The sequence below is a fragment of the Anas platyrhynchos genome, chromosome Z (assembly GCF_047663525.1).
Source record: "Anas platyrhynchos isolate ZD024472 breed Pekin duck chromosome Z, IASCAAS_PekinDuck_T2T, whole genome shotgun sequence".
Taxonomy (NCBI): Eukaryota; Metazoa; Chordata; class Aves; order Anseriformes; family Anatidae; genus Anas; species Anas platyrhynchos.
This window is the reverse complement of record NC_092621.1, coordinates 50,927,291-50,949,885: the sequence shown is the minus strand read 5'-3', so window position 1 is coordinate 50,949,885 and position 22,595 is coordinate 50,927,291.

The window sequence follows — 22,595 nt, the reverse complement described above, 5'->3', positions numbered from 1 at the left end:
TTACATGTGCTACAAATACAAAACAATCATCAAAAAAAAAAAAACAAAAAAAAACAAAAACCACTTGCCTTTCTTTATTATTGTCTTCTTCCCTTGCCAGTCTATCTTCATTTAAATACATATAAGATCTAATTACAGTCTCCCACTATGAGCTCTCTAGAATGGATGGTCTGTAGTGCTTCTTTATGTCATGTTGGTGCAATGTGACAGTAATTCATGACTGAAAGTTCTTGGTTTAACCATACACCAGAATTCAAGGTTGTGTGTGTGTGTTTGTTTGTTTAACAATTGCAGGAAGGCTAAGCCAACATCCCACTAATTTAAACTAATAACATGACGGAAAAATAAAATGTCTGAGCTCCAGGAGGAATGTTGTTACACTTTTACTAAAAGAAGGCATAATTATATATGCAGAAGGCTACTAGTAATCACCACATTGTGTTATAGTCAAATGCTTTCATCCAAAGTAAGAGAGATCCTTTAAAGGCTAAAATCACTTAATAATAATAATTAATCTCCTATCCTAGTGAAAATTTTATTATTTGATAAATGTCTGATTACAATTATGATATGCATGAAAAACATTTTAAACATTCACAATGTTAAGAAGGCAGAGAATGCATTCCAATCCCGTATCTCCACTTCCCCTCTCTCCTCCTAATTCCTTGCTAAGACTGAACTATTTATACTGAGTTTTCATTAAACTGATGTTATAAGATTTTCTGTGAAAAAATACCCTTGTCTTAAGCATTTTAACTTCAGCTATATTGCTGCTTTGAAAAGAGACAATTCCCATTTAATTGGACCAATATTACATAAATCATATGGTTATTTTTTAACAGTAATTTTCTTTTTTTCATGACTGGTTGAAAATATTCTGTGAATTTGCCATTGCTTTTCAGTGGAAAACTGTGTCTCCAGTTAAATATTCAGTATTTGTTTTTGAAAGTTTCTGCTGCCTGTGAAAATATCCCAATATCAAGTTGGAAAAGTCAACGTAGTAAAATGCTTGCCTAGTGCCTGAGTTTCAGTGGCCCATGCTGACTTCTCTGTGAGTCAGGTTTTACAGCCTGACTTAACTGTTCATAATACCTGCTGGCCTTGTTACCACCAGAATATTTCCCCCAGAACAAAGACTGCTGTGAAGATTCATATATAAAACACAAGTTACCATTAGGATAAATTTGGGAGTGCTCAACCTCTGAACTAAAAATGTTGTGTACAATACCAAAAGAGTTCCAAACTGAAAAATATTTCTTTGGAGTTTTCTACCTCAAACTGTGGCTTTTCACTCGGGAGAAACAGGAAAGGAGAGACAGAAACCCTCGCATTTGATTTTCAGCAGAACTGCTGACCCAAGGCAGTTTTGAGAGGATGAGCGGAAGTCTCTTACTTTTGGTTCATCACCTCCAGAACAGTCTGATAAAATCCTGCTTGCTGCATTCTGCAGCCATCAGTGCAAATGTTAGTTCTGCATTTTTGGGAGAACATGCCAATCCCTGTTCCACTGTTTAGCCTGCTGGAAGGGAAATATTTACCTGTCTTCTCAAGGTTAAAACAGAGTGAACAATGAACAGATGAATGGGACTGGAGATACTACTAACAAAATAGATTCATAAGTTGAACCTTTGTGAGATGGATTAAAGAGAAATAAATAATGTGCACAGAAATCCCAGAACTACTTTTTCAGAGCCACTTTTTGAAGGAGAACGCAGTAGTGAACTCTATACCAAGTCATATCCTATGCTTCCATGACTAAGAGTTAATCATGACATGAAAGTTGTTCATGTCTTTAAACTGTGTACATAGATGTGTGTGATTTGAAGACTCATGTATGGTTTCTGCCCTTCTAATTCTAATAAATGTGTAGAAGGAGCCAAGAACTCTGCCTGTGGTCTTTGCATTTTCTGCTTCTAGGATCTTCACAAGGTGTAGGATCTTTTCAGCTCTGCTGGTGGGGAATTGTTCCCTATTCCATGGCCAAATAAAGGAAACTGTGATATCATGTCTCCTTTCCTCCTACATGTTAGTAAAGCCATTCAGTCAGCTATAGACAGGCTGTCCTCATAGTCTCAGGCATGATTCAGGCTACATCATGCAGTGAGCTGTGTGAATAAAAGAGCAGTTCTTGCCTACAAGATCTAATTGATTCAGATTGCTCATTCTTGATTAGTTTAGCTCTGCTCTGCTTTCACCATCGTCTGGATTTGTAATTTATATCAGCTGACTCAAGCAAACATTGCAGTTGTACTCCCCTCCACACACACACAAACCTGAAAATTTGGAGTGAAAATGTAGAGGAAGCTCAGTTACTAGCACAGAATTAGATTTCAGTTAGGCATTCACATTTAGAATGTGATGGCTTTCTTCAGCATTTTAGAGAGATTCATCACCATTGCTGATGGACCCGGTATAGTCAGTTTCCAAAGTACAGAGTAATGATTGCACTGGAAAAAAAAAATCATAAGACAATTAATTATAATAAGGTTTATGATTTTCACAGTATTGTCTACCTGCGTATATTTGTCAGTATTCTTTTCTGTGTATTTTCAACTGGAAAGTCTCATGAAGTGGGAGACAAAAGGTTCTGGTAAAGTACTACCTCTTGCTCTGTGTGCAACAATTTTATCTTATGATTATGCTTCATAAGCAATGTGAGTAAAGTATCAGATTTCTCTACAGCTCTGTCTGGACCACACTGATAATGATCTCTTCTTGAGAAGATAACCCTTGCAAGGCAGCTGCTATCCTTTACTGTGAAATTTGCCATATATCCTCCAACTACTCGATACATCCACTGTGTAATTAATAATCTTTGATATCTTTGATATTTTTGATATAAATCTTGCATGTTGGACCTATACTCTTCGTAACATCTTTCTTTGTTTTAATATACCTTGGACAGTATTAGCTAAAAATCTTAGTGTTTGTTTTTGGTTGTTTTTTAATAGTTTCTGCTGTAATTTGTCTTGATTTGTCTTAGAAAATACTTAAAATATATTACTTCCTTTTCATTAATATTTTAGGGGAAAAAAAATCTATGTACTTCTTTTCTGTTTTACCTGCTTCGTAATACAGTTTACCTGCTTGATACTACTTTTCTGTCAGAAGAGAATACACTTGATTTGCCTTTGGAACTTGCTTCTATTTCCAGTCACTCCCTTATACACCTAAATAAGACAATTACTTTTTATCATTATATTTTCCTCTTTCATACTACTCTTGATGGCTCGTAGCCCAGCCAGTTTTCCTTTGCAGTGGCTTCTCTTCTATCAACAAAATGCACATACAATGAAAGTCCGCTGCAGCTGCTGATCTTCACAACCTGTCCTATAGGTAGTTATCAGACAGCAGCAAACAGTTGCTACTGAGGGGTTAAAATCAGCAGGATTAAAACTGAGGGGTTAAAAACTATCATTTCACTCAAGTCCCAGTGCTCTGGGGTTAAATGCCATATAAAAATGTTAGCTTTCCTCTGATGTATGTATCTAGCCATCACAGTTATGAAGAAAAATTTTGAAACACAAGTTATTGTAGAAACATAGAGGTCAGACACCAAATATAGAGATTACAATTTCCTGTAATACCTTGACTTTTTGAGAACTCTGGATTTTTTTAAGGTAACAGGTAAGGTACTTTGTTACTTTAAGGTAAGGTACTGTGCCCTTCACAGAAGTTTCTGGAGGTCAGTCAGGAACCCTACATGACAAAGGACTATCTGTGGCTGTAACTGCCACTGGTGCCTGTTGACTTCAAAGAAAAAAATATCAAGGTATGTAAATAAATCATAGGAGCCACAGGTTTAGATTAAAAAAAAAAAAAAAAAAAGGAAAAAAGAGAACAAAACAAAACAAAAAGTCGTGCTGTTATGAGTGACATGGCCCTTTCACACTTCATCATCCTGAATGCTTGGTTAAAAGAGCAGCTGGCCCTCAGAAACATGTCATATACTTTACTTCCCTTGTTCTCTATTAATGAAAATATTTAGATAAAAAGGGATCCTTGTTTCCCAACAGTTCATCCGCCTCTCCTGTTTATTCTCTACCTGGTGTTACAGTCCTCCTTGGCAGAGTAATAATTTCCAGAGCAGTCCTGCTGTAATGTCACAAACAGAGGATTAGGATTTCAGATTTTTAATAAGTAGAAAAAGAGATGAATACTTAAACAAAGACTCTGTCTTCAAGTAAATATCCTTAGTAATGCACCATGAGGAAAGAAAAATAGTATGGCTTTTTCAAACTTTTCCACACACTCCCAGATGAACTTCAGGAATGCCATTGTCTTTTGTCTTTATCCTTCATTAAAAAACTGGTTCTGTGTTTCTGGGCAGAAGAAAGCCCTTGGCAAAATTTCAGACTTCACTGAATTAGATTTTAATGACCTTTTTGTAATGCTGAATGGCAAAATCCCACCTTAATTACAGGGTGGGGTTACTGAAATAGTGCAGAGAGAATTCCCCTCAGATGGACACGGATCAAGGGGAATATGGTGTGGACTAGAAAGAGCAAGGCAATGTTGGTGCTCAGAATGCTTCAGGCTTGGGTCTGTGAAAAAATGTGGTTCTAAGGAGGTCATTGATTACACTATCATCCAAGGTTACTCTGACTTGCATTACCTATCACATATTTCTCTAAAGTAGGAGTTTTAGTCAAATTGGGTGGGTTAGTCAAGCACATAAATAATTGAGCTTGTACAATTTTAATTAAAAGTACCATGAAGCAATTAGAGTTTGATACCATGAATACAAACCTCTAGGTATAGCTTACATAGCTCTGATGCAGGTTAAAATGATCTCTGAAGGACAGATTGTGCCATCAATATTCCCATGGGGTACTTGTTTATTCTCCATCTAGTCCCTTTGAAACAGAGAGTGTTTAGAACAGCAAAATCTGCTCTACGTAGCTACTAGCAACTGGCTGTGTGGCAGGTAAGAACCCTCTGAAAAAAATAGAGAATGCTTCCATGTTTTCTCATGTCTGTTTTACAGCTAAAATAAGGCTCTAAGTGAGATGTATTTTACCTATTGCCAAAACAGTATTTCAGTGCTAGCTATCCAAGATATGGCATTTCACACAACTTCATAGATAGGAAGACCATAATATTCTGGTACAGTTATAGCCCTGGGACAATCTGCTCTTGTTCCTGATTGAAGGTACAGCGTGCCTGAGACACAAGCATACTGTTATAAGCTAAGTTTTTATACCTTCAAAGAATAACGTGCTGCTTTCCATGGGACATCAACAATAACATGTTCCATTGCACTCTTATGGAGACTGTAATAACAGATTTTTTTTTTTTAGCAACAGTGCACTGTTAAAAAAAATAAAAAAATTAAAAAAAAAAAAGCCTGTTATTTTACATACCATACTTGATTTTCCAAGAGTGATAATGTCTTACATGAAATGCATCTCACCAAAGCATAGAATGGCTTACTCCATACATATATTTCAGTTGTTCTGAGATTTATTCCTCTCTAATGTACATAAAAGTAAAAGAAATCTACCAAGGATCTGCTGTGAGTGAAAACCAGGCCCTTGGTGCTCAGCACCTTGCTATGGATGTGCAGTCTCTATGTATATATATACATATTTATACTGAACTGTATACCAGTTCAGTAGCCAGAGCAAGGTGTAAGGTCAATCCACTCTGATGGTATAACTAACCCCCATAGCTCTAGACAGCCTTGTGTTAGAAGCAAACTAGAAGCATGTGGTGTTGAAGTTATGTTGCTCGTTGCAAAAAGCTTCCAAGAACTCCCTCATGTATCCCTCTGTATCACTGGGCCAAGTTGTCTGCCTATCTGTGTGGCTTCTTTCTTATTTCCGTTTCAGAATACAAGAAGTACTCACCTGATAACCTATCTGCTGCTGAGTCCTAGTTTTCTGAAAACAAACCACACAGACAGAAAGTGGACTGGATAAAGAGTCTGCTACCATCTAGCTCAATCAGGTTTTCAGGACTGTATTTGCATTTCAAGTATGAGTTAGTATTATGTGGACAAATTAGTAATACTGTGATGTGTTTATATATGCATGCCTGTAGCAAGTTATTGTGTAATTTGGCCATACCGTGGATTCATCTGCATATACAATCGCTACAATTATATATGCAAATTACATATATATTCATGTGCATGTGGGATAACTGTAAGTACAAAATTTTGACTATTTAGCCTTTGTTTTACATGATTTATTATCAGGTTCACTTATCCACCCAATTTGCATGTCTTCTTTCTGGGTAAGAGCTATCATAACCTACAAATTACTTTATTCTTATCTGCACTAGAAGATAGGTTTGCTGTCATTTGCACATCTTTCTCTACACACTGAGTTGTCTGATATGGTAATGTCAAAACACTCACACCTTCTCTTCATTATGCTTTCTATTCCCAACAGTTTAGAGTGCAAAGCCCTCCATAGCTGAGATATTCCCTCTTAACTGTTTTGCTATGGCTGCATGATCCAATTGAACAAGCATTTCTGTAGCTTTTGGGGGCAGTTTTCTGGTTGACGTTGCACTCTGTGTTGCTGTAGGTGAATTAACAAATGGTTAACAGTAGTGGTTGAAAGTGTTAGCCCATTTTTCCCTACTCTGTGATAATCACAGTTTTGTAGATATATGTAAAGATAACCAGGGAAGAAAAAAAAAATGCCACTGGAGGCATGTGGGGACTTGTAGTTTCTTTTGTTTGTTTCTTTGTTTTGATTTTAATTTTCTTTTGTGAGAAACTAATTTCTCATTATAAAAGATACGGTGTCAAAGGGAAGGAGAGAAGGGTAAAAAAGATAGTGGAAGTGAATATTGAAGTCACATAAAATTGTTTTTTGTGCTGTGTCAGAGGAGAAGAATCTGCTGCTTGTAGAACGATTTCATTGTGACAAGTGGTGGTGGGATGCAGCTGCTGTGGCCTTAGGCTGGTAGGGGGAAACCATTGTTGGTGATTTGCGTGCCACCGTAATTCCCATTTCCCTTACCATCTCCTCCCTGTTCCTATGGTATATAAATCAGCAGTTTTACTACTTAAATTTTCTGCTCAGGGAGCAGGAAAAGACCAAAGCAGGATGAAATAGGGAGAACAAGCTCAGCAGAAAGGGGAAAGCTGTTGAGGTATTTAAGAAACAAAATATGCAGCAGTAACCTTAACCTACTACTCCCTGAGGGTCTTCAATTGAAGGAAATTCAGTAAAGAATGTAGAAATTTTTGTTCACATCAACCAAATTATCAGAGAGAAGTGGAACACTTGTGTCAAGTCCCCAGCCTTTCAGAATGAGACTTGGGAAACAGGATATGGGATTCAGCATGCTGAGCAGGGTGAAACACTGTATTTATTTAGACAACACAAAAAATAAGAGCAGAATAAATTTCTCATAGTGCTGAGGATCTCTAAGGATTTAAAACAAGGATCGTCTTTCTGCAATAACACACCTGCAGATGCAGGTGGAGAGGTCCTTCAGTAGGAGCCACAGAGTAGATTTTTCTCAACTACGGGCAACACAAGGGCATATGTTTAAAAGTCAGATGGTTTTCCACATGGTTTAGGATAGCCCAAGTTTGGATTAGCCTGCTATCATGAGTTTCTATGCCAGCAAGTTTGATCTGTTTGATCCTGAAAAGTTAGGCATGAAAATATATATACATAGAGCTTGTGGAAAACATACATGTATTTATCTGTAGACAGTCCTCTGAGCATACTTGCTAAAATTAAGAAATTAAATCAATGCTAAAATTGGTAAATCTTTTACTGAGTACTTCAGAAGCTTGAGTTACACTTTCAATTAATTTGATTATTTTGATGACTATTTAATTAACAAACCAATCTAAATAATGTCAAATGCTTTGTAGTCACCTCCAAGATCACTGAGTCCAACCTCTGACCTAACACTAACCAGTCCTTCAGTAAACCATATCATCTAAACATCTTTTAAAGACCTCTAGGAATGGTGTCTCAACCACTTCCCTGGGCAGCCCATTCCAATGCCTAACAGCCCTTTCAGTAAAGAAGTTTTTCCTAATATCCAACCTAAACCTCCCCTGGCACAACTTTATCCCATTCCCCCTTGTCCTGTCACCAGGCACGTGGGAGAACAGACCAACCCCCACCTCACTACAGCCTCCTTTAAGGTATCTGTAAAGAGCAATAAGGTCGCCCCTGAGCCTCCTCTTCTCCAGGCTGAACAACCCCAGCTCCCTCAGCTGCTCCTCATAGGACTTGTTCTCCAGAGCCCTCACCAGCTTTGTTGCCCTTCTCTGGACCCGCTCAAGCACCTCGATGTCCTTCTTGTAGCGAGGGGCCCAAAACTGAACACAGTACTCAAGGTGCAGCCTCACCTGAGCCGAGTACGGGGGGACGATCACTTCCCTAGACCTGCTGGTCACACTGCTTCTGATACAAGCCAGGATGCTGTTGGCCTTCTTGGCCACCTGAGCACACTGCTGGCTCATATTCAGCCGACTGTCCACCATCACTCCCAGGTCCTTCTCTGCCTGGCAGCTCTCCAACCACTCCTCTCCCAGCCTGTAGCTCTGCTTGGGGTTATTGTGCCCCAGGTGCAGGACCCGGCACTTGGCCTTGTTGAACTTCATGCAGTTGACCTCAGCCCATCGGTGCAGCCTATCCAGATCCTCCTGCAGAGCCTTCCTACCCTTGAGCAGATCAACACACGCGCCTAACTTGGTGTCATCTGCAAACTTACTGAGGGTGCACTTGATCCCCTCATCCAGATCATCGATAAAGATATTAAAGAGGACCGGCCCCAGTACTGAGCCCTGGGGGACGCCACTAGTGACTGGCCTCCAGCAGGATTTGACTCCATTCGCCACGACTCTTTGGGCCTGGCTATCCAGCCAGTTTTTAACCCAATGAAGCATATGCCAGTCCAAGCCTTGTATATTATAAATATACAAATTCAGCAGCTGAGACAAAATAAGATGCTTATAGTTCCAAATCTCACCTGGTGGCCTCAGGGGTAATACTTAGTTTAGTAGTAAGAAAGCCTATTGTACAGGGAAGAGAAACGTGTTCTTCACAGAGAGTAGAAGGTAGTTTAGAGCTGCACAGAGGTTGCTGTTGAAAATCATTCTGCTATGTTCAGGCACTGGAGCTGATCTGAAATTTATGTCTGTGGTTCATAGGCCTGCTATTTCAATGTACTGTAATTCTTTAATTATGTCTCTGCATTATTATGCATTTGTGTAACTGTAATATCATGTAATTATGTGTAACAATGTGTGACATAATAATTAATTCAAATATGCGCACTGATTCATAACACACAACTGGCTCCTACACATATATGAAAAAAATATACTTTAAAAAGCCCCAAATCCTCATGCCTGTTCCACTACTTCTTTTTACCATAGAAAGTTTTATACGGATTTATTAATACTACAGCATTCTAAGAAATTTGATTGTATTGCTTTTATAGGTAAGCAACATGAAACACTGTAAGAACTACAGTTATGATTAGAATGATTAGAATGTTAGTGCACTTTGGTGAGTTACTTATATACCCAAATAGCATATAGTTAAGGAGTTCAGAGTGTAATTGGCAGAAAAATGTTTAATGCCCTCAATAACAAGAAATTTTATAGTAAGGAAATGAGTCATTTTATCAAAAGGAACCAGGAGAAATACTAGACCTCTAAGGCTAGTCTTATTTTTAAGAGCTGAATTGTGCAAATATTAATTTACCTCCGAGTTGCCTACAGTAATGATTTTTTTAAGTGTTTATGATAAATTTGATGTGGAAAAGACCAGAGAGATTAAGCTTGAATTAATCTAGAAGAAACGCAAATAACCTCTATGTGCAACCCAGGTTCCCTTATTGAGCAAGCAGTGATTATTGCTCAACACTGTCAGCAACCCAAATAAAATATCACATATTGCTTTATCATCAACAGCAGACATGCAAAGGTTTTTCATATACTGCTACACTTCCCTAGTGGAATGCACTGCAGGAAGATACCTCCTTTGAAATTCAGTACATATGCAGTTAAAAATAAATAAATAAATAAATAAATAAAGGATAAAATAAGTGTTTGAGGAGCATCTTTTTTTTTTTTTTTATGTTTCTTACAGCTGTAACAAGGCAAGCTACTGAGAAATATTGACAGCAGTAGTAGTGATAACATGGGTGAAGGGTGTATGAAGGAGGACTCATTTAAGACATTGGTCTGGAATATTTCTTCTAAAAAAACTTTCTGCTTGACAGGCCACAAGGAAGGATTCCTTCTTCATATTACTGCCATTTTCCTCTGAAGAAATATACGGACTGACAGTATTAGAGAACAAACAATGTTTTAATATTATTCATAAAGAACAAGGTACTGAATCCACTACAATACAAGGAAGAGAATTGCTTATACTGCCCTTTAATTTGGACTCTACACTCTGTTAAGAAAGTACCATCTTTTTGCTCTGTATTTGCACAGTATCATCCTCAGTGAAGATCGTGGAAATCCGAGAAGGTCTAACAATGCAAGCATCAATACCATGAGGAATAATTCTCTAATTTGACTTTAAAAAGGGGGAAAGGACTCAGAAAGTATTAAAAAAGCTTTAGCAGATAAAACATTTTTCTACATGCAACTGAAAGATTTTTTCTCTCTTATTTATGCTAAATAGTACTACTAGTTTGTAAGCAAACTAGTTAGATTTCCTATTTGTTCTCCCATAACTCTGGCCTGGGAAATTGATTTGACCTGGAAAGTGTTAGATGAGTTATTGCTGCTGAGTAACAAGATGACTTGCTAGAATATGTTGCAGGAAGGTGTTTCCCTTATTTAATTAACTGATTATCTAAATAATGAAACAGTCAGGTATTTGCAGAGCAGCATTGAACGATATGACAATTGAGTTCACACTGTTTTCAGTGTAAAATATCACTGGAAGAATCCTACACTTTCAGCAAAACTAATCACGAATCTCAAAACAAAAGAAAATGCTTGTTGACCTTTTTTTCTTGACCTCAGAGAATGTTGAATTGCACAGCTGAAATAAAAAGTAGATTTGGCTTTGTGTTTGCACTGAAGCAAGGTATTACTCCAGCCTTCTGTTTATACACTTGCTGCTTAGATAAGAAATGGCAGGCAAAGAAGGTAATTTCTAGAAGAGTTTATTACTGCATATGTAAACAGGAAATGTTTGTTACATAGGGGCACTGTTATGCTTATGATAAAAGTTCAGTGTGTATGGTGGGAATGACAGAGTTTTGCAACACAGAGAAAGCCAGCTTCTTCTGGCAGGACCTAGAGCATTCTAGGTGAAGAGTTTGTACCACTGGGCTTTATTTAGCAAAGGTTTGGTGTCTCATTGTATGGTGAAACGTTCAATATTTCTTACAATAAATCCGGCTTCAATGGCTGTGTTAGAAATAATATTTTATGTAAGCAGATAAATTGCACAAGCAATGTGGACTCGATTAGGCTTGAATTTGACAAAGAAGTTGATTTTAAGTATAACTGTACTTTTTTCTTTAAGAGTTTTATTCAGTTGGCATTAACAAAAACAAAGCATTAATGACCTACAGTGTTAAATGATAACATGAAGCTTACTAAAGTAAACTGTAGATGTGAACACATGCAGAAATATGAGGAGAATGTCTGGTAGACTGGGGGAAACAATATTTCCATAGAATATTCTTGAAAACCTTGTCTCTTATTTCCATGTGACTATTCTAGGAGCCAATGAATTCAAAAAGGAGAAGTAATCAGGATTTTTTTGCTGCTGGCATTTCCTGGTTTTACCATCCCTTAGCATTTGCACTTTTGATATTGCTGAGTGAGAGCTGTAACTAGACAGTCCTACGGATCATCCAGCTCTGTAATAAGTTGTACTTTCACATTTATTAGCAGTAACTAGTTCCACCAGCTTCACAATGGTCTTGTGCCCAGCTACCAGCATGAGGCTGTTCTAAATAGACACAGAATCAAAATGTGTTTCTTCACTTTTCTGCAGGTAAGGAATATAATAAAGATGTTTCCAAATAAGCAAGGAAGTAAAATTTTAGAAATCTAAATTTCTTTAGAAATAAAAACAACAACAACTCACAAAACATACTATAATAACTTAAGGGGCTGTTTTTCGAGGTGATGCAGATGTCTTGGAGCATGGAAACAGACCAGAAAACAAACAAATAAACAAACAAACAAACAATCAAACAAGCAAAACACATTGCTCCCATTGATTTAGGTACTTAAAACCCTTTAAAAATCTGTTATTCAGTCATGCATGCTGTACTTAGCTGTCATAATACTTGCAGCCCTCCCATGCTTAAGAGCAAGGAACAGAAGAGACAGGGTATGTTATTTCTAAGATATCCACAGCAGACAAACATATTGGGTAGGACTTTTTAGTCTGATATTAAAGACTAAACCTGCTTGGATAAAGCTCCATTCCTGACAAAAAAAAATAAATCTGTTTCTTCAGGCTTGAACAAATCACTTCTACCCTTTCTTCTCTAGGTAAGAGCCTAGAATAGGTTATTGATAGTTTGCTAACATTCCACTTAAATAATATTAAATAATATTTAATAACCTGACCCCATATTACACCCTGTAGTGGTTTTACTCGGGTGGGCAGCCGAGCTCCACCACAACCACTCTCACTCTCCCTCTCCTCAAAGAGGAAGGGAGAGAAAATACAACACAGAGAGCTCAAGGTTTGAGATGAGAACAGTTTAATTAAAGGGAAAGGGAATGGGGAGAAAAAGAAACAAAAGAAACAATAAGGCTGCATGGAAGCACAGAGAGAAGGAAAAAAATATATTCTCAACTTCCCATCAACGAATGATGTTCGGCCACGTCCTGGGAAGCAGGGCCTGAAAACGTGTAGTGGTTGTTCAAGAGGAACAGCCCCCTCCCCCACGAGAGCCCCCCTTTCTGAGTGTGACATCAGGTGTTATGGAATATCCCTTTGGTTGGTTTAGGTCAGCTGCCCTGGCGATGTCCTCTCCCTATCACTTGCCCACCCCCAGCCTGCTGGCTCCTGGGGGCTTGGAAGGAGTCCTGATGCTGCAGCAATAGACACAACACTGGAGTGATATCAGTGCTGATATGAGTGCAGAGCACAGCACTGTGTGGGCTGCTGCAGGGAAAGGTGACTCTATCCCAGACAGACCCAACACACACTCACATGTGATTTCTACCAGAAATAGCATTTTATCAGTCTATAGTGTTACAAGAAACAGCAATTACAACTGTTTTACCAAAAATGCTGCAACAAAGCAGCAGTAGCCAATAAATACTGTTAACTGCTTGCTTGCTTATTGTATTTTTTGACTTTTTTTCTCTCTTATCTAGTGAGTAAAATAGAAAATGTTTAAAAATATGTGATACAAGTATCTTTTCTGAGACAAAATCTATTTTGTTAAACGTTGTGAAGACGGCAGTGAAGCAAGTAGTGTAATGTCTGTCATTACTGTGCTTTTACTGATGTATGTTCCTTCATTTAATGAATGCTTCCTGGATTATGACTGCCTACAATAAAAACATATTTCTTCGAGGTTACTCTTTTTTATTATGTAAAGCTTTAGCTTCACACTGAAGTTATGTGATTTATTTATATGATCTGTACAATATGCATCTGAATGGACTTGTACTTTTCATTCCCATATAGAAATATTACTTTCAATCTCTCTCTCTCTCTCTCTATATATATATATATATATATTTTTTTTTTTTTTTTCTGAAGCTATTTAGAATATATAGTTGCTGTGGATTGCTGTGGATTCTGTACTTACCATATTTCATATCCTTTCCTTCCCACTGCCTTACCCCTTCTGTCCACAATAATTTCAAGAACTTGGTAAGCAGTAGGGAAAAAGGTTGGATACCGGATTTGAAGATCTTAGCAGTTGCTGCTCTTTGAAAAGCTTTTAAGTTATCACATATTCAAAAGTATTCTACTGTAAGCCCCTGAGATTCTTCAAGCTCTATTCCAAATGCCTGTCAGTGTTGCCATCGCTGTTAGCTGTTTGTGGTAGTGATAGCAATCTGTCTTCACATATTCAGTATCAAAATATTCAGTGGTAAAAAATTCAGATAAAAAGGAATTAGAATGCCACAGATACAGCTTGTTTAAGTTTAATTTCAGCATTTTTTCCAGCAGGAACCTATAATTGTCTGCACTGGTTGCAAGTCTTTAACCTGTTTTTTTTACCTTTCTAGAATATGAGTTACAAAGTGACTAGGAAAAAAAAAAAAAAGGAAAATTCTTTCTTATGCCAAGTCAGATTAAAATTGAATTGACCTTTTATAATTATTTTAAAGGAAAGCACGACAGAGGAGCTCTGTAGCAAACTCTGATTAGTGAAGGAGTGGAGGACTCTAAGCTGTGTTTGACTCTGGTGTCACCTACTCAAGTTTCACTGCAGCATGAGAAGATAAAGCAACTGGAACAAACTTTAGAACACAGTGGAAAGAAGATGCAGCAGCTGGTAGCAGATTTAAGTCCCAGGATATTCTGGTTGCTAACGTCTCTTAAAAGCATTTATCAAAAGTACCAAGTGGCCATAATATCATAATAAATTCCAGGGAAACTTCTGAGAACTGTATTTTTTTTAATTAAAATACTAAGTTTACAATGTAATGTAAAAGCCACTGAAGTCCATACAGTTCTCAGAAGGAAAGGTTATAACAAGTATATTTTGTAGCAATAAATAGAACATTTTCCTCCTTTGTTGTATCATTTAGAACAAGAAAATCAACAAATTTCAAAGCCAAATCTGAAATGGAGCCTTAATGATAACTTTAATCACATAATTAGCAAGGTATCAATAACCTTGGATGAGGGAGACACAGTATCAGTTAAACTAGAAAGAATGCGTCAGTCACAGTCATTAAAGTGAGCGCTGAAAAATAAACAAATATGCTAGAGTTCAAAGTTACTAAGCAACTGCATAAAAAGGAAGAAAAGTCAAACTCCATGCATTTCTTCTGGGGAGTTCTACTTACTGAACTGACTGCACAATTATAGCTGCAAAATAAATTACCCTGGGGATTTTCTTTCATTGCTCTTGGTTTTCATTTATTTATTTTTATTTCATTAACACTTGGTAAATGTCTGTAACACTAAAAATTACAATCTAGACAAGCTGTGGGTGGGATAATACCAGCCAAGTGGGTAAACTTCCGCTTGGTAATATTGCAACTCCGTAGGAAAGCATAATGTCCTTACTTTCTCTCAGCCTGCAGTTTACTAAAAAGGAAATGGAGGCACCAGTCCACCTTGCTCAGACAGCACAATGGCAGTAACCCTGGGGTAGTGGAGATTTTTAAAAGGGAAGGAGAAATTCCAGCGAATCTAGAACCACATTGCATCTGACCCCTGTACAGCATGCCGATGGGCTGACCAACAGCCTTACAGATGCTATGGTCAGTCAGATTGCAGTCTAAGCATTTTCCTTCTTCTTCTTTAGATGACAAAATCCCACAGACTGAGGAAAGGTATGGTTCGGACTAGAATTTATCAGCAGCTCAAGGGGAAGGAAAAAGGAGGCCTGTTACTCCTTGCAAAGCAAGGTCTTTGTGCATGTGCCATGGGGCTCAGGGAAGACTTTTTATTATTGAATGATTACTGTTTAGTTTAAAACGTATTAAAATATGAAACCATGTTCATACTGGCAATATGTATAAGTAGCTTGTATCTTCACAGGTGGTAGTCCTTTTTAACAGCAGTTTAAATGTAGTCCCTTTGCTATAAGGATTCCATTTGATGTACTCCTAACTGCCTAACATATAAACTCATGGTTGTATTTAAGTCTTTTTTTTACAGGCCTATAGCTCCTTTAAGAACCACTACTTCTTTTATTTAATGAATCATTTCATCACAGTATGATGAAGAATGTTTAGGTAGACTTCGTATCATTTTAGTGCATAGAAAGTGAGCTATATAAAGAGCACATAAGAAGCACATAAGAGACAAATGAATGGCTCCCATTCATATGACAGTTTCGTTTTTGTCACACACCCATAAGACGATACATCCATGAAAGCCATTAGCCTGCTGGACTTTGAGGCTGCTGGTACTGTATAGAATCAAATTAACTGTTGGGCGAAAAAATATTTAATCAATTTTCTGCTAGAGAAACCTGTTACAAAAATGTATTTGTTGAATAAATCATAAAAATGATGATCTAACATATTCTGTTAGGGGAAAAAAAAGAGGGAAGGGAAGGGAAGGGAAGGGAAGGGAAGGGAAGGGAAGGGAAGGGAAGGGAAGGGAAGGGAAGGGAAGGGAAGGGAAGGGAAGGGAAGGGAAGGGAAGGGAAGGGAAGGGAAGGGAAGGGAAGGGAAGGGAAGGGAAGGGAAGGGAAGGGAAGGGAAGGGAAGGGAAGGGAAGGGAAGGGAAGGGAAGGGAAGGGAAGGGAAGGGAAGGGAAGGGAAGGGAAGGGAAGGGAAGGGAAGGGAAGGGAAGGGAAGGGAAGGGAAGGGAAGGGAAGGGAAGGGAAGGGAAGGGAAGGGAAGGGAAGGGCATGCTTTTTAAATATCCAAAATATACACCAGCCGACTTTTACCATTTTGATATTTTAAATTAAATTTTTATTTCTAATTTCAAACTAATTACTTTTTTTTTAATCTTGTACTGTTCCAAAGGCAATTGAAATCCAAATGAAATATTTCACATTTATAAAAGTAAAATACTTAACTTGATCTGGTGTGATCTTTCCAGATACGTGAAATTATTCATAAGCTAGAGAGTGCACTTTCTGACAAGTCATAACTAAGCTTACCAGAGAAAGTAAGATTTGTAAACTCTAATAACTAGCAAGATATATAATCTTGCAAAAAAACAATGAGTAACTTCAGTTAGTCACAGCACAAACAACCTATAGTCATGCTAGAATTTCATAAATTTTCAGGAAAATAAATGCTATTACCGAGTCAGCAACTCTCTGGAGTGATAAAGCATTTTTTGCAAAGCCAATGTCATCACTATATGCACACACTCATATGAATGGAAAGCTGGAACCTGCAACTCCATTCAATTGATCTTGTATTGATTTCATTGAGAGTCTTGGATAATGATGACCCAAAGTAAGCAGTGTCCAGAGCAAACAGATCTTCACTTTCCTATGTACTTTGCAAAGACAAGCAAGAATTAAGGTTCTTGTTTGGCAGATATGAAAGATTATGACTTGTCTAATGTTACGCAGGCAGACAGGCAGTTATGAAGCTGGGGAGAGCCCAGTTCTGACATGTTCTGAAAGCCCTGTCTTCCATGTTACCCATCAGAAATTATCCAGTCATAGGAGATTGGAAGAACTATTCAGAACAGCTTCAGTCAGCTTTTTGTACAACATACATATAAAAATCCAAATTACAATATTTAAAAATTTTAGAAATACTGAATTATTGCTAGCTGTCACCTAGGTCCTGATGAAACAAAGAGCTTAAGCATCATTGTTAAACCCTTTGACTTCAATGAGCTTTGTGTCAGTTGCTTTTTTGTATGCATACCCTTTATTGTAAGTGTTTTCTGATGCAAAACAGAGTCTAAGCTGGTTGCATTGCCTGCTTGCATACTAAATTCTGTAGCTGTGTGTAAAAGACATTTTTTTTTCTTTATGGTCAGTTACTAAATTTGACGCATGAGACCTCGTTCCAAGCATCTAAAAGAGATGGATCATATTGGACTACTTACTAACTAACATCCCATGAATACAATATAATATATGCAAGGATTTGAATCTGCAAGGAATTTGGTACTCTAAAATATCATTCCTTCTTTGGAGCTAAATATATTGAAATCTCTTTAGTGCAGTTGCATGAAATAAACATCCTACCTAAAGAGATGCAAAAAATATTATTTCTCTAAAAGTTCTTGCTATGATTTAGAAGAAAAATGTACAATTTTGTGACTGTGTTCACTTCTGCATTAGAAGATAGGGCAATATTTGTTTTATTTGAGAAAATTTAATCAACTAAATTATTAGTTAACATATGCAGCTTAAAGCAACAACAAAACCTTCCATATATACAGTCTCTACAGAGAAAAAAAAAAAAAAAAAAAAAAAGTAAACACTAACTAAGAAAAAAGTTTAGAAAATATCTAAAAAATGTATTCTGAAGGAACATGGGCAGCTTAAAAATTAACCCAAGTATTTCTGCTTGTCTACCATTATGTTATTCATATGCATAAATAGCTGAATGCATTATATTTTTTTTTTCTCTATTTAGGATAAGAATTCATTCTGATTTCTCTCTGGTCTTAATCATTTAGTTCCTCTTTTACATCTCTTTGCCTCAGAAATGTTTATCGTTAGATGAGATCATCCCATGTGTACAGACATGCTAATGACTAGTTTCAACACTTGAAGAAAGAAAATCTCAAATGAAAACATTGCATAAACACAAAAGGCTTTGGCAGTAGGTCTTAACTAGAGCCATGTAGCTATGAATGTATTTGGCAGGGCGGGGCGGGGGGAGAGGGAAGAATAGCTTTTCATCAATACTTGGCTTATGATTGAAACGTTTTTCACATTAATTTCATTCCAAGTTGTTTGCAAGGGATCGAAAGTGAGAGTGTTTTATCAGTGACCTGGGAAATAAGTTAGCGTACTCGTGACAACTATTTCTCTTGAATAAAAAGTCATATACTTCACAAAAATATAAGTGGATAAATGATATGCTATGGGAAAGGCAGCTGAGACACACAAGTAAAAGAAATAAGTATGGTATATGACTACCTGAAACTTAGATGTCTGAGTTTAAAAATAATAAAATAAAATATTTTGTCAGATATATGTGAGGACTATGGAGAATATAAATGATTAAGCTTTTTCTAAGCCCTAAATAAATAGTAATAATAATAATAATTTAAAAAAAAAAAGTTAATTTTTAAATAATTCTCTCATTGGAAGATGTTTTTATTTGGATGCAGATCGTCTCGCACTTTACCATGTTTTGGTTTTCTAAAAAAAATATCATGGGTATATCTCAGCTACGAGTAAACAGAACAAAAGCAACACAGGAAGGAAGAAGAGACCAAAAAATTTATTTTTACTTCTCCATGGTGTGTGTAAAGTGAACTGTCTGTATACATGTATAAAATACCAGATTCATATTTGTAGATTTTTGCTCAACGCTGATGATACGGATTTTGCTACTTTATTTATTCATATATATTTATTTCTACTAAAGGAAATGGGTCCTGACCCTAAGACTTTCAAAGCTGATGGAAAATCTTCCCTTTTTACTTTCCATTCCCTGGATCCGGCTCATGGAGCATAGGAAAGATACATATATATCCCTGTATATTTGAGTTATGGTAACAACATAGTTGCTGGTACAGAGGATTATATAGTTTAATTGGAGGTGTTGGTGGGGTTCAGTTCCCTGAACTGAGCATACGTGGCTCCTGAAGTTCTCATATGCCTGCCTAGACCACAAGTCACAAGGCCCTGCAGCCTTAACTGTCCTGACCAGCCTCACTGCGTTTCAGCCTCCGCACTCTGCAGCTTTGGGCCTAGGAGCTCCGTTTAGGCTCAGGTCCACATGCCCTGCTCCTTACCTGAGCTAAAACTTCATCAAACCTATGCTCAGGCTTTTCCTGGGCTTGCAGACTGGACTTGCTGGGTTGATGTTGGACTTGATTCATTACCTTTAAGTTGTCTGATGATTGGTAGGTTCCTGCTGGCCCTGTTGTCACTTGCTCTGCACTGCTCACATTGCTCAGGTACTGTCAGACTGCACCTGTTTTGGGTGGGCTGTCTTGGCTCCCATCCTGTCTTCTGCTCTGGAGCAGTCCCACTCTTGCTGTTTCCTAACAAGAAATTCTGTCTGTGGATCTGAGGTGCAGATTGGTTAGCTGTTAGTCTTTAAGCACAGCTTGCAGAGGCAAAGTAGCTATGAACATAACATCAGCATGATCTCTTTGTTAGATGATTCTAATGTGATTCAGAATGCTTTATCCAAGCACCTTGAGAAGGTGCTGTGGGAGTGAAAAAGGGGGCTGCAAACAGAAGACTGCAAAAGAAATGGGAGGAGAGGTCAGCAGACAGTCTTTGTGGGCTTTACCATTGTGGCATCCCTGTATTCGCTGAGAGAAAACAAGGCAGCAAAGTTTTAAAAGAGATGACAATCTAGCTTGGAAATAGCTGAGGAAATTGGGCACATTTGTGTGTGCCTCAGCCTTCTTTGGCAAAGGGGGGAGGATCATAAATCTTTAGCCTTCCTTTAAGTTTTGAGAAGACTACAGGTGGAGGAGGTAGTAGCCATCTTAGGTAACAGAAACAAGCAAGACTTCATGCCAAAGGAGGGAAATGCCAGCTTAGTCTAAGAAAAAAATATAGAAACTGAGGTGCTAACCAGCCAAGGAACTGCAAAACAACATTTTTAAAGAGCATTTTTTTTCTTCAAATCCTGCCTGTCATTAAGTGTAAATGAGCAGTCTGAAACAAGAGTTAGCATCTCATTTCCAAAAGCATGGTGGAAATGGTGGGAATGAAAAATGGCACCTCTAACATAAATTGCCCTGTTGTATTTGAAATATGGGAAGGTAGGCATTCATATGAATTGCAGGGACTTGAGAGCTGACAAAATAAAAAGCCTTTAATACAGGCTCTCACCCTGCATATTTCCAGCTTTTTGAATGGCTTGAATGCTCTTCCAGATGTAAGTGTTTGCAATAATTTTCTGTAAGTGTAGTCTCCTTATTGTTCCACATACATAAGTAGGTGTATCTTGCAGCACTGTTAATGCCGTAGCTGATGCAGTAGCTTAAATAAGGCACATGCACTTCAGCCAGTTTTATGGCTACTTTTCCTTTCAGGCAATTATCACCTAAAGAGGTTACAGTTCTATTTCCAAGTCACTGAAATAACTGAAATTCTAAGTCACATAATAACTAGGTAGAAGACTCAGAGAGACTTTCAAAAGCTGCTACGTTTAATCTTAAATGAATTCAATGTGCAGATTTTTGAAAGTTCTGCATTAAGGCACTTAAATCTTTAGGTATCCTAATACCTGTAAACACTGGTGCTTTCATAATAATCAATATAGACTTCCCAGGATATTCTTCCAGTAAGTAATAAACCCTCTTTGTAGAACAAAACAAATTATTTCTGCTGTTTCTTTTACTGCACATGCTTACCAATTTAAACAGCAAATGGGTCATTTCAAGCTATAATGTAGGAAAAGCAAACAAGTTGGTATGAGTGCTACAGACTCTGGCAGATTGCGTAGAGAATTAAAAAGTATATTCTTCAAAGGTGGTTTAACATCTAAGTGCTTAAGCATAGATAACAAACACAACTGATTAAAATGTACACTGTCTTTTCTTCAGATTGAGACAGTATAGCAATATATGGAGAATATATATAATGATACTGAAGTTTTATTTTTTAATTCTTGCAAAAAGGAAAGCTCAGAATGACATTTAAACATTATTTAACTAGGATAGAATACTGACTAAATAAACAGCTCTTATCAAATGAAAGCATCATTCCCGTTTGTCTGCAATAGCCTTGCAATTCACAGGACATCTTTTCTCTCTATAAACTTCTGCCATGAACTTCACAAAGTCATGCTTTTGGTATATTTTGTATTTTAAACTTACAAATATTAAAGGAATACTGACAATATTTGGAATGAATGATCATTTTCTAGTTCACTCGGTACTGTACTTGAATTTATTTTCACTTCCATCACTAGCACCATGCATTTCAATTGCACACGGCAGTGTCAGCTGAGACACTCCCCTCTTGGCTATATGTCTTACAAGGCAATAGGTCTCTTCTGTTTCTTTGCCCAAAACATGGGAATTTCCACGCAGCCTCCATCCTCAAGAGACCAACCACCCGCAAGTGCTGACAACAGTTACTATATACTAAGCATTTCCTAGTAGAGAATTATGCCAAATTATTTGACCTTTTCTTTATCTTTTGCAGTAGTTTTGTTCCATTGGCAATGCGTAGTCCTGCCTAGAGAGGTTCTGCACAACTGTCTGTAAAACCAGTTTAAAAGGAGAACATTTAGAAGTGGCATCGCTTACTCACTCATAAACTTTTCAAACAGTTACAGTCCAGGAATCCAGCCTGGTAGCCATGACTTTAAAAATAAACATTTGGGATTATTTCTCTGCTCCCTCCCCTTCCCCACCCGCTTCTACAGAAACCGTTGTGGGGGCACGATGTGAAGCCAGTGGCTCCCTTGTGCTGACCTCTGTACATGGTTATGAGTTCTCCATCCTGAGCAGGACGCAGAAACATTGGAAGAGGTTCATGGGACAGCAAAGCAGGTCAATGAGCAGTAGCAGTGTGGAAGAAGGAGCACATAGGCTGGATCTCTCCCCTTTGGAGAAGACTGAGGAGGAACAAGAGAGAAGTTAAGAAAAGTTATTAGTGACAGGGAAGAGGCATGCAGGGAATGACTGTTCATTGCCTCTTCAAATGCAAGTATTAGGAGACATCTAATAAAACTACTGTCTGGCATGTTCAGATAAAACAAAAGTATTATGTAACTTGATGCTATGAGCAGGGAATGATGAACTTTTTCAATCATTCAGAAAGTAACCAGGCAAATTCAATGGAAGAAAAAGCCACCAAGGGTTGTTAAGTATACTGCTTCTGACTCAGGTAGTCCTTGGAGTGCCAGT